We start from the raw sequence: 14,906 nt of genomic DNA on the forward strand, positions 1-14,906 counted from the left end.
TGATTTTTTCTCAAGTAAGAGCTTGTAAGGAAATTTTCAGCCACCTCTCCACAGCCTAATTTGGGAAACCCGAGCTCTCAGCTCTACAATTTCTCCGACAGTGAGCGCTGCACTTACTCTTTTATGAAAGCCTTGGCTGGGAAACGCATCTTGGATCCAACTTCCCCCAAGTGTGTGTGATCGCCACTGGATGGTACCACAAGCACTTTGCCAGGTGGCAGCCAAATTCTTTGTGTACCACCTGCCTTTGCCACCGGGGCCACATTCAGGCTTCCCCTTAATTTGTTAAAATGGCTTTGTTAGGGCTTTGTCCTTTGGAAATCCCTGCAGCGTCTGGACCTCCGTTAGCTTTCTTTAGCAGGGTTTGTGGCCCAGAGGGAGGTGTTGGGTGCCTTATTTCCCTTCACAAGCCCTCGTCTGCGCAGCGTGCCGGTTGTCTTTGGCCTGCAATAAAGGAGCTTGTGGTGCAGTGGGCATCTAGTTTAACGCTGCTGGGATTATGATAAATGTTGTGTGATGCTAAATTAGGTCTGCCAAGGATTGATACGACTTTTATCCCGTTTTTTAAATACATATTAAAGTGTCTCTGCTGTAGAGCTGCTTCCTTTGACAGATTTATGGGTGCATTTGGGAATAATGGTGCCGTATGATGATTATAAAACTATATAAAGCGTTCTTTATTGTTCATTACCATTGCTCTGTATTAACTCGTGATTATCTCCTGATGCATTGCAGTTGCAAAATCCAGGCCACACCATACGAGAGCCTGAACAATCTGATCTCATTTGGAGATGAGGCGGTTTGGGGAGGAATACGCTATCGCTTGGTTTTATGCAGAGGCAACGGGCTGTCTTCTTCCAGCAGCTTCCACAAACACTAGGAACGAGTGCTGGGAGGTTTTTCTATGGGCTGTGGGCGACTCCCGTGCAATGCAAGTTGCAGATATGTGGAGGTGTCCCAGACTCGTTGACAGGGCAGTGGGATTCCTCAGCCTGCTTGGCTCAAAACCCCTTCAGGGACCTGAGCAGTTGTTATAGCCAAAGAAAATGCCCCTCCTACAAGGAGGTGGCGTCAGTGGCACTTCTAAACCTAGCAGGCTTCAGTGACAAACACAATTGCCTTTGTCAGCTCTTATCGTGCTGTATTTTGATATAAAGGTACTTGAAAAAATATGTTAGAACTGCGTTAGGTGGAGCTGAGCTCTTTTGGATGCCTAGCTTCACTGACGAGAATTAAACAGCCAAAACCTCTTGTCCTGAGCACCTCAAAACCTGCAGTTCCTGGCATGAGGCGAATCCCAGAGACGCACATGAAAATAACTTCCGTTGCCTTCAGAAGTCTTGGGATAATGCCATCAGCACCCCAGCTGCTCTTCCTCCCGCTGGTGAACACACATACGTGGAAATTGCCCCCTGATTTTCTGAACATCAAACTCGCATCAATTAAATACCACAGCGTGCCGGGATCACTCTTTCGCTGCTCATGGCTTTTGTTTTTGTGTCAGACATCTGGCTCTGAATGCAGCACCAGTTTGATTTTTTAGCTGCTCGTGTCTTTCTGAGTGACATAACCCCTGTCTCAGATGCCGTCCCCTGAAGTCAGGAGTGCACGTCTGAGCCTCGTGGCCATGCGTGCAATGGCAGTCCGATTGCATTTCGTGTGGCTAGTCGATGATAACATTTTATTGAATTGGTGCATAGATTAAATCCCCTCAGCCATGACAATTAAATAGGAAAAAATGTGTATGCCATTTATAGGGATAATATTTAATCAGAAATAGACAAGAACATGAGTCACCAGCTCAGAAACAAACCCAGTCTTGATATAAATTCAATTGAACTTGTTCCAGCTGTTTGCAGCAAAAAAAAGTAGCATTTTTCACAGATGCGACAACAGCAAATGAGCCCAGTTTAATTTGTTCAAAAGCCGAACTTTTAGGGCATTTAAGGACCCCGTGTCACCATTTATTGAAGGTGGCTGGGGAAAACAAATAGGCAGCAGCAAAGGCCAGTCACTTGCTGGGAAGGTGCTGAGCAATGTAGGGCTTGTGGATATGGCACCCAGTGTCCGTGGAGCTGAAACCGCTGCCGGAGGTGTGTGCTTCATGCAGGTGGGGGCCAGGCTGAACTCATTGCACCAAAAGCAGGAGGGAGTTTCTCATTGCATCTTTGCTCCTGTCTTCAGGGTAGCTAAGAATTGCAAGTGAGCATGTGCTAGGACCCCACTAGCAGCATCCCCCAATCCCCAAGATGCCCCCCAAAATCACGGATCATCAATTAATTCCTTTTAAATCTGCTCACTGTGCTCTGCCGCTTCCAAACTTCAGTGATTAAAGTGCCTTGTGGTCCCAAGTACAAAAGTGTAAGTAGGAGCCAATCTTTGTGTCAGTGACCTTAGGACTTTTCCAAAATTAGTATTACGTTAACTTGACAGGGTCTTTTGCCCTCATAAACCCATGTTAAGTGAGGTTAATTATCCCGTCTTTTCATTCTTTACTAACCCATTTCCTCTCACCTGCCCGAACTGATTTTGGCTGACAGGCCTTTGTGTGCCATTCCACTTAACCACTTTAAGACTGGGTCCTGTATTCGTTTTACTCTGGCCCCATGAGACCTGGCTGTATTCCAGGCAGTGCTGAAAAATCAATGCTGATTTTGCTGAGTGCCCCTTGGCCACCTCTTTTTAAAATTCTTGGCTATAAAGTAAGTAGAATTCTGCTCTTAATATGTCTGGCTTGAGTAAATGAACTGGTCCGTCCTGGCTGGGAAAGAGAAACATTAGTTTCACCTGCCTAGACATTTACCTCAACGAATGGCTCAAGGAAGTTCCAGCGTGGATCAGCTAATGACACCAAAATCAGCCACTTTGCTAAAAAGACAGGAAAATGAATTTACGTCCTCAAGGAGACCTTGTGCATCCACGTACGCCTCAGTAAAGAAGGTACACACACATTTACTCAAAGGAAACACTCAATCACCATGTTCTACAAGCCAGAGCATGAATGGCAATGTATAAAGAAGTGACACGTGGGAGCGCATTGGATACAGCATCACCGCTCCCGGGGCAGTGGCAGTGTGCTGTTATTTACCAGTCCTCTTGGTTTTCTCTGCAGAGATGCATTTCCAAAAAGTGCAAGACGAAAAGATCTAGAGCTATTTAATTTGCTGTTGCCTCAAAGATGGGGAAGAAAAAGCCCTAAGTGTTCTTCTGCGAGGGGAAGGTAAGAAAAATCAGCATCCAGCAAGTGGGGAGGGATGTCAGCTGATTCCCTCTCCGGAGAGATATCTGCACCCCAAGATGGGAATGCAGTTTGGGTAGACATGCCTGAGATCCTTTTACATGTGTAGTTTGAGCACTGGTGGTCCCGATGCTGGAGCTGCATAGAGTGCAGTGCTAAGTAACCTGTTAAATAATAGTATTTAAGGCCGTGGGGTTTCTTAGCCTTGCTGCGAATATTATAGTTTGAAAGAATAAAACCTGGATATATGATTTATTTGCAACATTTAGCATGTGCGTCAAAAAAGAAATGGTCCTTTTTCAGCTTGGGCTCTTTGCATGCCAGCTAAGCTTGTCTCCTGACCTTGAAACCCAAGGAAAATGGGTTTCTGTGGTCATCAATCATTCTTCTGCAAATGAACAGGCCCTCCCGAGTGCTAGGACAGCAGCAGGACGGGCAATATTCTCCGGGCTGTAAGACTGGCACGTTTATTGTGTGAGAGGGAAATAAAAGGTAGGCCGGCAGCCGAATGATGCCTGCAATAAGCGAAATAAAACAGAGAAGATTTTGGTGGGGCTGGCTCTGGCGAAGCCAGAGTTAGGAAGTGCCCTGGTAAGCCGTTGTGCAGCAGTGAGCTGCCAGTGCTGTTCGTCTTCATTCAGTTCAGTTCATCCTGTTCCTTCACCTTTCCCACAGCACAATGCAGGTGTTTCAGTGATGAGATCTGCTCGGCATCGCCTTGCCTCCTCCGCATCCTCCCCACTGGACCACGGGGCGCTCAGAGTGACAGCAGGCTGGAAGGTGACGTGCAGGGGAAAGCCAACCACACTCATCTTTCTTGGCCAAGAAGTCCACTAAGGTGTGCCTTTTCCTAATGACTTTTCTTACGACTTTGTCGTTATCCCAAAAGTCAGCAGAGTCTCATCTAAACGTAATGCTAGGGGAAAACTGTAGCAAATCAGGTCCCTTCTACAGCAGTTTTGTGACGAGCTCAGTTATAGCCAAGCTACAGCTTTGCAGCAGGTGCTCAAAATACTATAGGTGTAGCTGTTGTGAAAGAACAGGCCTCAGCTGACGGTGAACAATGCATTATTTTCTCCTGTAATGCTAGCAGCAGATTTCAGAGAGCGGGGCTGCTCTCTCTAGAAAAAAAAGGGAAAAAGCAACACAAAGCCAAGCAGCAGACAGGGCAATGTCAGTTCCCGGCTGAGGGCACGTAGGTTGCGTTTAAGACGTCAAGGGGAACTTGGGAGATTTATGTTCAAGCCTCTCCACAAGCCACTTTCTGCGTGTCCATGAACAGGTCCTTTAACCTTCCTGTGTTTCAGTGACCTGTTTGTAAACTGTGGATATTTTTGCTTAATTGGAGCTCGCTGATGCCAACGGATTTCTTTGCTGTGACCTCAGCAGGCATTGCTCATATCCTCAGGCTGTGGGCTCTTCAGGAAGGATTATATATATACATATATTTGACTTACATGTACCCTGTATGTTTTTGTACAGCATCTTGCACAGCACTGTCACAGTGCTACCACGTGGGCTCTTTATGTGCTACCAGAGAACACCTTCCAGTGTGTAAAATACAAAGATATCACTTTTCCTCTATTCTCTCTCTGTCGTTTACTTTTACTGGGAAACTGAAGAGTGAATTGGTTCGTAGCATGCGTGTCTGCACGTGTGCATGCACATGGAGCATCACGGTCAGAAATTGGGGAGCCCTTAAGTTCCCTCTGTTAGCAGGACAGACATTAGGAGACACAGAAATGTTTGTGCTGGGCAGGCATTCCCTCACAGCCTGTGCTAAATCCCAGGCAAGGGAATGATAATGTGTGCTTGCTTGAAAAGTCCGTGCATGCTTATGAAATGAACTGTTAGAATGGTCTTTTATCCCTGTCTGGAAGATAAAAGCTTTGCTCTTGTTGTTGGAGAAGGCCTGATTGGAAATGAGGTAGGAGCTTTTCTTTTTTCTCTTCCTTCTGCCTCTGTGTGTGTGTGAGAGAGTTGCTATGGTGAACAAAGGGTAGGAAGAACTCTGATTTTCCCCCACAAAATTGTAATCTCTTTCCTCTCGACACTGCCTATTTTTTGAGATACATATATGCATGTATATATATTTATCTGAAATAAATATATGCATGCTGACACTCAGACACACGAGTGTTTCCAGTGTTTCCAATTTAAGCAAAGCAATCTTGGGAGGACTGAATGAATCAGAAAAGACTTTGGGCGTGTAGGCATTTTAATAGCAAAATGAAAATACATCCCCCCTCTGGCAGCAAGGTGCACGTGGAGGTGCAGCAGAAAGGTGTATGAAGGGGTGTAGGGAAGGTGTTGTAGGAAACATTGCATCTTCGGCCACTGCAAGCATAAAAATGAGCAGGGATGCCTCTTCTATTTACGAAGCCACATTCGTTTGCTTGCTGTTAAAATAGACACAGAACGGTATGATCTCAATGCAGGAGGTTATAGTAAGGACAAAAGCAGGTTTTGGCCTCAAGTAAACATTGCCACAGCCAAATTTCTTTTGGGGTTTAAGCCGTGGACTGTGGCACGTTCTTCCCTATGCGGTGAGCTTGGGGAAACATCTCACCCAGCAGCAGGGTTGGGGAGATGCTCCACAAACTAAACTCATAAATGGAGCTGCCGAGAAGTTTTTGCAGCTGCAGGTGGTTTCCACTGGAGGCTGAAAAGGGGAAGGTGAAGCATTGCAGTGGCATTTCAAAATTGCCTTTTGAAATGACTTTCTGGCTCAGTCTGCATCTTTTCAAACAGCATGATTTGACTGTATCGAGTCAGAGCTGACATAATGTCATTATGAATAAATTGCCACCAGATATACCAGATAAATATGGTTAATATAAGGAACCCCTGCACACTTCTCTCCAGTGCTTGGCTTATTCTCTTTCTGGATAGGGTACACGTCCAATCACCCCATTTCTTTTCAGGAGTCAAGACTTCAGGAAGCGTATTAAAAACCAAAACATTGGAGTGCCTGGCACTTTTGAGTGAAGTATTCAAACATGGGTATGTCTGGTTCAAAATATGTCAGGCACTTGCTAAAAAACTAATGTTCTCCAGCACTTTCAGACATAGTTGACCCTGCTCTGTATGGAGAGTCTGGTCGGCAAAGTCCTTTGGTCCGTATTATCCTAGTATGTCTTAATCATGAAACACAACAAGGGTAACTGCTCCCAGTGGTAGTTAAATGTTACTGCTATGATCTTTGTTCTATGGCTCTGTGGCTTTATTATTTTACAAAGGTCAGAGTTAGTTCAGCAATTTTCTTGCCTTTATTCCAGTAAAAACCTTACCATATCTGTTTGGTCCTTGCAGTTTATTATTTGGAGCCTGGTGTCTGCTGTTGAAAGCTTAATGGAAATCCTGAGAAATATTGTTTCCCACCTATCTGTCTGAGTTTACTACTTAAAACAGTTTTGAGTAATTTCTTAGCCTGCTCTGTCCCTAATTACAGCTTTACCCAAGTATAACTTGGAGTCAAACTAAACCCTGAGGAGCTCTGCTGGTGCCCAGCTTCCTTTTGCATTTAAAGTTAAGCACAACAGGGGTAGGAGCCTCCCTTGGTTCTGCAACCATCTCAAATCATATTTTCTCAAATCGTATTTGGTTCATTCAGCCCGGGGCTTTGGACAGGTGCTGGGACTAATCTTGTCTCAGTCATAGCCTCAGCATCCTGGGAGCAAATGGCTGACTCTGCCAGGCGCTGAGGTCTGCACCTGGCAAGGACACAACCCTTTTGTAAAGGCTGCCGTGGGATAATTGCCGCTGTCGAATGCAGCCTACTGAAATCTGTGGTGACAGAGACCTGAGAAGTGCTCGGGTGCCGAAGCAGCTCTCTCTTCCCCTCTTCGCTATGCCAGGCTGTGCTTTGCCACCCCGAGTCTTAGCAGCGTTTTCAAAATTAGCTTTCACCTTCTGGGTGCCTTGCTTCCATCTAATGAGCATGGCAGCTTCTTCATCGAACATCAGTGCCGGGTGCCTACTCAGCTAATTTGATTGCATTTTATGCATTAATCAAAACCCTCCATTATCTGACCTTGCCTAGGGCATAATGAAGTTGAGCGCTGGTCTCTGCTTCTCTTCTGACGACAAGGTGGGACGTTCCCATGAAGGTCACAGTCCCACATTCCCTGTGGCCCTGCCTGTGACCTATATTGCTTGGGATTCGTTTGCCCTCCATGCTATTCACAAAAGCACTGTGGCTTTTCCTTTTCACCCGCAGGGATCAGGCTCTGATATTTTGTTTCTCACCCCTTCTTTTAGGTCATCAGGTGAAACTCAAACCCTGTGGAAAGCAAACATCCCTTGGAAACTGAGAGAGTACATTTATTCAAAGGTAGGCTTGCTTCCTCATTTGTGAAATTAAAAATGCTGGAAAGTGGGCTGCAAGTTGTTATCTAGCTTCTAGTAAGGCAGCTAGATAACCTTTGTAAGATGCAAACTCCAGAAAGTACTTTGGAAAATGATGACAGACAGCAATTAATTGAACAATTAGTAAGGTATCGATTCACAATGTCTTAAAATTTCCGTTGCCATTGAACCAGCCAATTACTTCTCTTGGCAGAAGTAATGTTTGGTTCAACGTTTCCATTAAGCATACAGCCTTCACCCTGTTCTATCAATCACCCAAGCTTGGCCCTCAACCATCTCTTGCCTGACAAAAAATACACAAGCGCAGTCCTTCAGCCTTTCCACATTCATCCCTCTGCCATACAGGGTTTCGGTGGCTTTATCATGGCAGCAGTCAACATGGACAGAGGCGGTACCTTTATATAAGACCTCACCAAGGGCAGAGACCACCAGAAGCGTAAGGATGCTGTGTGGACAACTGTGTGTTAATCACATAAAAAATCCACCATTAAAAGTGCTGTTGTGAAAGAAGTTCCATATCCACATCTGCATCCACACATACACCTAGAAAATGCTTTTCTAACCTCTCCTTCTGCTTGTGCCTGGATGATCTTGCCTTAACCTAGGTGTCCAAAATAGTTGAGATGAATTATGTCCTGAAGGCAGCTGCTTTGGGTTCCTTGGCTATGAAAGGAGGTTCCTGTAGCACATCCATCGCTGCTGGCACCATGGATCTTTGAAGTTAGTTGAAATTCCCTCTGTGCCTGTCTGTTTGTCTCGTGTTTTCACCCATGACAGTCAACGGTAGGTTTTGGGGTCCCAAGATTCCCATAATTGTCCATTTTTGTAATTCCTAGCTGGGAGGGCAAGGGTAAGTTCAGTGACCTGCCTAAAACCACGTCATGGCTGAAACCTGAACTGTGCCCACCTTCCCGGTCTGTGTAAATAAGGCTGGGCTTGGCAAAGGCTGGGGAAACCTCAGTGGACTTGGGGAAAGCTTTGACCTTGGGGAAAGCTTTGATCTTGGGCAGCTGGATTTGGAGTCCCAAAAGCTCCCCACTCAAGTCAGGGAAAACTGCTTCGTTCACACGTTTGGCTCTGAGCTGATGAATCACTGGGTGCAAATCCTTTCTGTAACCTGTTTGTGTCCCCCTCCTCTTGGTCTTAGTCTTTCTGTCTGACTAGAGAGGAGCAGATCCTTTTCACGCTAACACTATAGGGCCTTGTGTGTCTGTTGGAGCTGCTACTGAAATGTAAATATTAATTATGTAAAGAACGCATTAAAAATGCTATTAAAGCTGCAGATGGGGCAGAGTGAAGGACAAACAGTGCAGCTTTTGAACGTCTCTGGGATGGAGACAAAACTTTTGAATGCCTTTGAGAAAAGAGATTGTGTCAAAGTGTCCTTTCTCCTTTTTAAACAAAACAGATTCTTCTTTAATTCCCTTTGCTTTCTGTTTCTATTTCTGGAGCAGGCAGGTGGCCCTGCCCCCGGATAATTTCACCAAAAAGGGATCATTGTTTGTTGAGGTGGATGACATCTGATGCAATTCCAGCTTTGGCAAAATGTGGTATTTGGGGCTTTTCTTTTTTTTTCCCAAGGCAAAGTGAACCCTGGTGGTTTTGTCCAATCCCCTCCAATATGAAAGCTGTAAAAGCAAAGCCATGTCCCAGATCCCTCCTTCAGACAGCCCTGTCATACATCGTATGACATGTACAAGCTGTGGTAGCCTTACTGTGGCCATACCAATGTCTCATCTGCTGTGTCTGTCTGTCCTGGCTTTTGCCAAACACACCAACCTCCCTCTCTCTCTGCTGCCCCAATCTGTCCATTCCTACCTCCTAAATTTCCCAAGTGTTCAAGGCTCGCAGCTGTCCAGACAGCACATCATATTGTAAGGTCATGCTGCCTGGCTCCTTATACTCAGGCAAGGGCCCCACAATTTGCTTCTGGCCTTTGCTTCCATCCCATTTTCTCCTCATCCCGCAGGCAGAAGCCTTTGCTCCCTCCTCTGCTCCCAAAGGGGCCCTAACAGCTCAGGAACTATAGCAGAATAAGGGCAGCGGAAATTCCGCGGTGTGCAATGGCACAGCTGGCTTGATAGGCCGAGGACAGCTATTGATCTTTGAGAGCTCACCCTGTAGCACCGCCGAGATCGTCAGCACCTCTGCAATTAGCTGCTGATCGGGGTGAGCAAAGACTGGCAGAATGAAACCCGTGATTTCTTCTGTGCAGATAAGCCACAGGTGGTTTCTTTTTCTTTTCTTTCTTTTTTTTTTCTTTCAGTTCCATAATCTCCTTTCCAGCAGCGTAATTCTGTGCTGCCTTTGAAGGTCTGCGTGTTTTTCAGTCAGTTTTTTCTTTTCTGGTTCCTGGTTGGCACTTTGCAGTTGAGCAGTGTTCCCAGGGGACAAATTTTAAGAGGGTTTGTGAGAGGGAGAAATAGAGATGTCTGAAAACTGACAGAATCCTGGCACAGATGGAATTAAAATATTTCCCTTTCGTGGGAATGCAAGATGTCAATGCAAGACTGACATCCAAGCATAACCTGGAAATTGAGACCTTATTAGCACTTCTCTGAATAGGTGTGATGGGGTGTATCCCTCTCAAGCACAGACGTATTTATTCATCTGTGTGGCTCTAAGTGGTTTGTGTGTGCCACTGACTGGTTCAAATCCAGGTCCATCTCTTTACCTACACACAGGACCCCATGTGATGTCATATCGTGATTGCTACTTCACCAAGGAACATCTTCCCCACTGTTTTACACTTCCCTGCTTGAATTCAATCTCAGAATGGATTCCTATTTTGACCCCTTGAAGAAAGAAGTGAGATTTCTATACAATAATGAAAGCAAAAAAAAAAAAACAAAAAAAAAAAAAAACAAACAACCCGGCCTGTTTGTTCACAGGAAAAGAAAAATTAAACATCCCCTTTCACTATTTGAATTTGTTTATTTTTCTGATAATTCTTTATGTTTTTTCTGACTTTAAAAAAATATTCCACAGGCTTAATGTATCTGGTCCAAGGCCTAGGCTAGGGGAAAGGCAAGCTGCAGGGCTGAAAACAGAGAGCAGTTAGTGATGCTTTTCGACGTAATAAGGACAAATAATGTGGGTATTTTGCACACAGACAAGTCGTGGAAAAATGGATTGAGGTTCCTCACATGAAAAGAGAAGAGTTGTCATGCCGAGGGACTGACGCATGCTACATCTGAGGCAGGATGCCCTCACTTTGCTGGTTTGTACAATTTTCTGCTGGGATCCTGCTTGTTGGCTCCCATCTACCTTGAGCTTCCTCCGCTGTTGCCTGTCTTGTCGAGCACAAAGCAGTTCCATCGTGTGCCCTTCAGCAAAAGGTGGATCCTCCTCTGAGGGATTTTAGCATCTTCAATCAGCAGAAGCTTGGAGGAGAAGAGGCACAGGGAGGCAGTGCCGTGTCAGCCAGCAGGTCAGCAATGCAGCCAGGCACGCCGTTCAGGTCTCATCTCCCCTCCCGTGCTGTCTTCACAGGGCAGCAGGGCCACTGATAAAACCAATTTGGGAAATTAAGCTGTTAAATATAAATGTGATTTGGCTTTAACGGCAGTGGGAAGCTGGGGAACGGGTCAGGTCTGAGAGGACTGTGTGCAGCTACGTTTGGAAATAAATTGTTTCTATGTAACGGAAATGATGGGAGATTGCAAATAGGAAAAAAAAAAAAACAAACACTAAACCCACCAAAAATATTACAGCAAAACTCTGTATGAGCGCACACAGAGCCTGCTGGTTTGCCTTTTCATGCAGACTGTGCTTTATGCAAATAAAATTAAAAAAAAAAAGCAGCAAATCACCTTGGAGAGAATGAGCAACTAATGCACATTGAATATAAAAATCCACATGAGTTTTTTTTCGGTTTCAGAAGTTAGCAAAGGTCATTGAATCCTTTTAAAATTAATTCCCTTTTTAAAAATCCCAATTCTCCTGGATGCCATCGAAGTGATTCTTCCCAATGACCACAGATACAATCTGGGAGCCAAATGCTGTACCGTGCATCTGTCTGAGCTGCAAATCGCTGGCCGAGGAGCTTGTTCTTGCTCCCTCCCTGCACTTACTGCTTGTGTTTCGTGGGGCTGGCTCCTTCCCCATTATCTTTGGTAAGAACGGCTCTGAGTGAATAGCACAGGTCCTGTCCCCAGCTTAATTGCTGAGCAAAACGTATCTTTCTTAAATATGGGGTGGAAACTAGATTTTTGTTCCCCTTCCAAAGAAATGCCTGTAAATGCAACTTCTCCTCCCACTGACACTGTCTTTGGACTAAGTGGTTCGTTTGGCTGCAGGTTTCTCTGTACTGCAGGATGAGCCCTTTCTGCATAAAGCGAAGCCAGGGTCTCTTGCTATCGGCTGGCAATGCAGCCTGCCCCCTCCACACATCTCCGTCCCCTTGCTGGGCAAACTGCCCCACAGTTCTTCTCGTAACCCGGACAGGGGGTAGCGGCAAGGGCAGAGTATATCTGAGGGTTTAAAAGTACATACCCCCCCCCCCCCCCCCCCCCAAGTCAGGTGGTTTCTTTTTCTGCTGACTTTTGTTCCCTTTGAGTGCGCTGATTTTCAAGCTTCTCTGCATAGCCCAGAGGACTGATTGCATTTGGGATTCTTGTGTGATCAGGTGAGTCCAGGAGCTGGTGTTTTAAGGAAGACAACAAATATTGCGAGAGTCATGAGAGCAGGGGCAGGAGTTGGTTTAGATCTCTTCCCAGCAAAATTGATACAAATTTCCATATGAAAAGAGAGAAGCCACTGCTGAGAGCTTTGTGGGGTGTACGAGATACTGGATTATGCATCTTGTTTCATTTAGCATTGTCACTTACAGGGTAAGTAAATTCTGGTCCTGTTCTAGCCTTGATAAAACTAAATTTCTTCATTTATGTCTTTCACTCGGTGATAAGAAAGGATTCCTGTGGAGCAAAATCAACGGCCAAAAGAACGGAAAGGTCTGTGCATCAAAAAAAGCCACCATCCACTCTAAAAGAGGGTGAAGCCGCTATCACCATCTGCAGGTGTGCTCCAAAGGAGAGCCACCTCTCTGTTAAAAACACTGCATCTCTTATTTTATTCCAGAAACGGCCAGCTTCGGCTACCTCAGCCTCAACTTGGAGCATTTTACAAAGTGCTTGGCCTGTTTATAAGTCCCTCAAGTTCAGTCCACAAAGATGAAAAGACCTAAACGTGCCAGTCACTTTGAAATATTAGGCCAATTTACACAGTCAGGAACTTAACAGTAAAATGAGGGAGTGTGTGCTCACTCTGTTTCTCTTCCTGCCAAATTTTATTTCTTCTTGGTTGTGGCTTTTAAAAATAATTCCATCACCCCTGTAAATTGTATTCATTCTGTGTCCTTAACCGTGTTCTCTAGCTTTTCCTCACTCTTAGATAGCAGGCTGATGATGTGACCTGCATATTTGACATAACATCAATGAAGAAATAATGAATTGAGACCTTCTTCAGTGATAAAGCCCATTTTTTAGGATGGACAATTGGAACGTGTCGGCTCTGATTGCTACATCAGGCAATAGCAGGTGCTTTGTCATCTCTCACTTTTATTTTCAGTAGCATTCTCCTCTGTCTTACGTGATTGTTTGTCTTGTGTTGGTAAATTCCCATCTGCACCCAAAATGAGTTTTCACTGCTGTATCGATGGATGGATACAGTCAGTCTCTGTCCACTTAGTCTTTGTCTATGTCTGCTCCCATGTTTTTTTGTGTTGCAAATTTAGGAAGGGCTCTGTTTACAAAAAATGCCTTTGTCATCATGTTCATGCATGTCATTTTGTCAATATTTTTTACTTCTAGAGTGATGTTACATTTACCAAAATAGAAAAGATTTTCATCAGAATAAGGAAGGTGTTCTTAAGTAATCTCAGGATTTCTACAGTGTCGTGGGTCTCTTCAGCCCATTTTATGTATTTTAAGAAAGATGTTAGTAAGAACATTTTGATGCAAAATCAATTGGATTTCCCTGAAAGTCAGTCTTTTCAAGTTGTTGTGTTAAAATGATGCAGCATCATTGGGCCTGATTCTTCACGTATAAAAGCAGTGAGATCCTCACAAGCTTTGTGGATGCTTTTGGTCCCTCGGTCCAAATCCATATAGCTACCTATGTAGTGTTTCATGATACCGAGCTCCCTGCGAGGAGACGGAATCAGCAGTTACCCATGTCTTTTCATTCCTTTTCAGGCAGAAAGAGCCCGTGAGAGTACTTAGCAGGGAACAGCCCTTGTGCACTCAAATGACTGTGCAAGGATGCAATTGCCGGAGGACGTCTGGCACAGCTCCCGGGCTTGTGCATGATTACATAGCTGTCCGTCATGGAGCCTGAGAGATCCCTGCCTGATGGTGGGTGTTCTGATCCTGCTAAGTTTTACTTATATAACCTCTTCCAAAATAGCTTTCACCTTGAAGACACTGCATAGCAGGGCTGAAATGCAAGAGGGGAGTATGAGAAAGAAAAATAAATGATATCTATCTCCCCAGGAAAAGCACAGTAGTTTAACTTTTAGTCTATAACACGCACCACAAGCAAATGCCATTTCAGTATATCAGAGGCAGATTTGCCTTTTGCTCAGTTTTATCACTTTTGGAAAACTTTGCTCTCCGCTAGCCTTTCAAAACACCATGTTTTAACAGCATTATTGTAGGGAGCACTACTAGTCGCAGAACTTGAGAGGTGCGTGTGTATATACCTCTTATCTCCATGCCACAAATCCAGACCCTTTATCCACAGGCTACTTTAAGCCACTGTCAGGACTAACTCCCCCAAATGTTTTCAAGTTCTTTGGCTTCACTGTGTGTAAGTGTCTTCCATGACCTCTGCTCCCCTAATACTGTTCATGTCTGTGCAACTCCTCTCTGCAAGGGTCCAATCCAGACTACCGTTCCCATTCACCTACCTTTCTAATGTAGGAAACTTTATTTTTTTTTTTCTAACCAGTTGATAATAAACCATAGAAAGAGTGATTTCTTCCCTCTGGTATCTGGTTACTAACTCTCTAGTAACTACTAAGTGCTGTGATATTAAGTGACCGTTCTTTAGGATGTTTAATTATCCCCCAAAAGGCCCCAAAGTGTTCCTAATGGATCCTCTGGCTCGTGACACACATTACTGTTAGTCCCCTTCGCTTCTGGTTTTCATTCCAGTAACATCAGAAAACGGCACAGGTCCTGCAAACAGGGGAGTTTCTCGCGGCGTGTTCTCAGCCTTCTGTTCCCAATACCAAAGATTTTTGTAGGTCACTGGCAGCGAGTCATTGTGAACAGGTCTCTTCTGGGGCTTGCTTTGCAGT

The 14,906-nt window shown here is 44.9% G+C and overlaps 1 long non-coding RNA gene across 2 annotated transcripts in view; it reads left to right on the top strand.

Moving 5' to 3' along the window:
* The window catches only part of LOC136790741 (uncharacterized), a 34,820-nt gene that overhangs the window by 2,441 nt on the left and 17,473 nt on the right, over positions 1-14,906 (top strand). For both annotated transcript variants that reach the window (XR_010831237.1, XR_010831238.1), the window contains exons 2-4: positions 55-3,220; positions 3,914-4,076; positions 7,499-7,571. This is a non-coding gene — a long non-coding RNA (uncharacterized lncRNA). The remainder of the gene's footprint in view (positions 1-54; positions 3,221-3,913; positions 4,077-7,498; positions 7,572-14,906) is intronic.

Source organism: Anser cygnoides, chromosome 4, assembly GCF_040182565.1.
Source record: "Anser cygnoides isolate HZ-2024a breed goose chromosome 4, Taihu_goose_T2T_genome, whole genome shotgun sequence".
Lineage (NCBI taxonomy): Eukaryota > Metazoa > Chordata > Aves > Anseriformes > Anatidae > Anser > Anser cygnoides.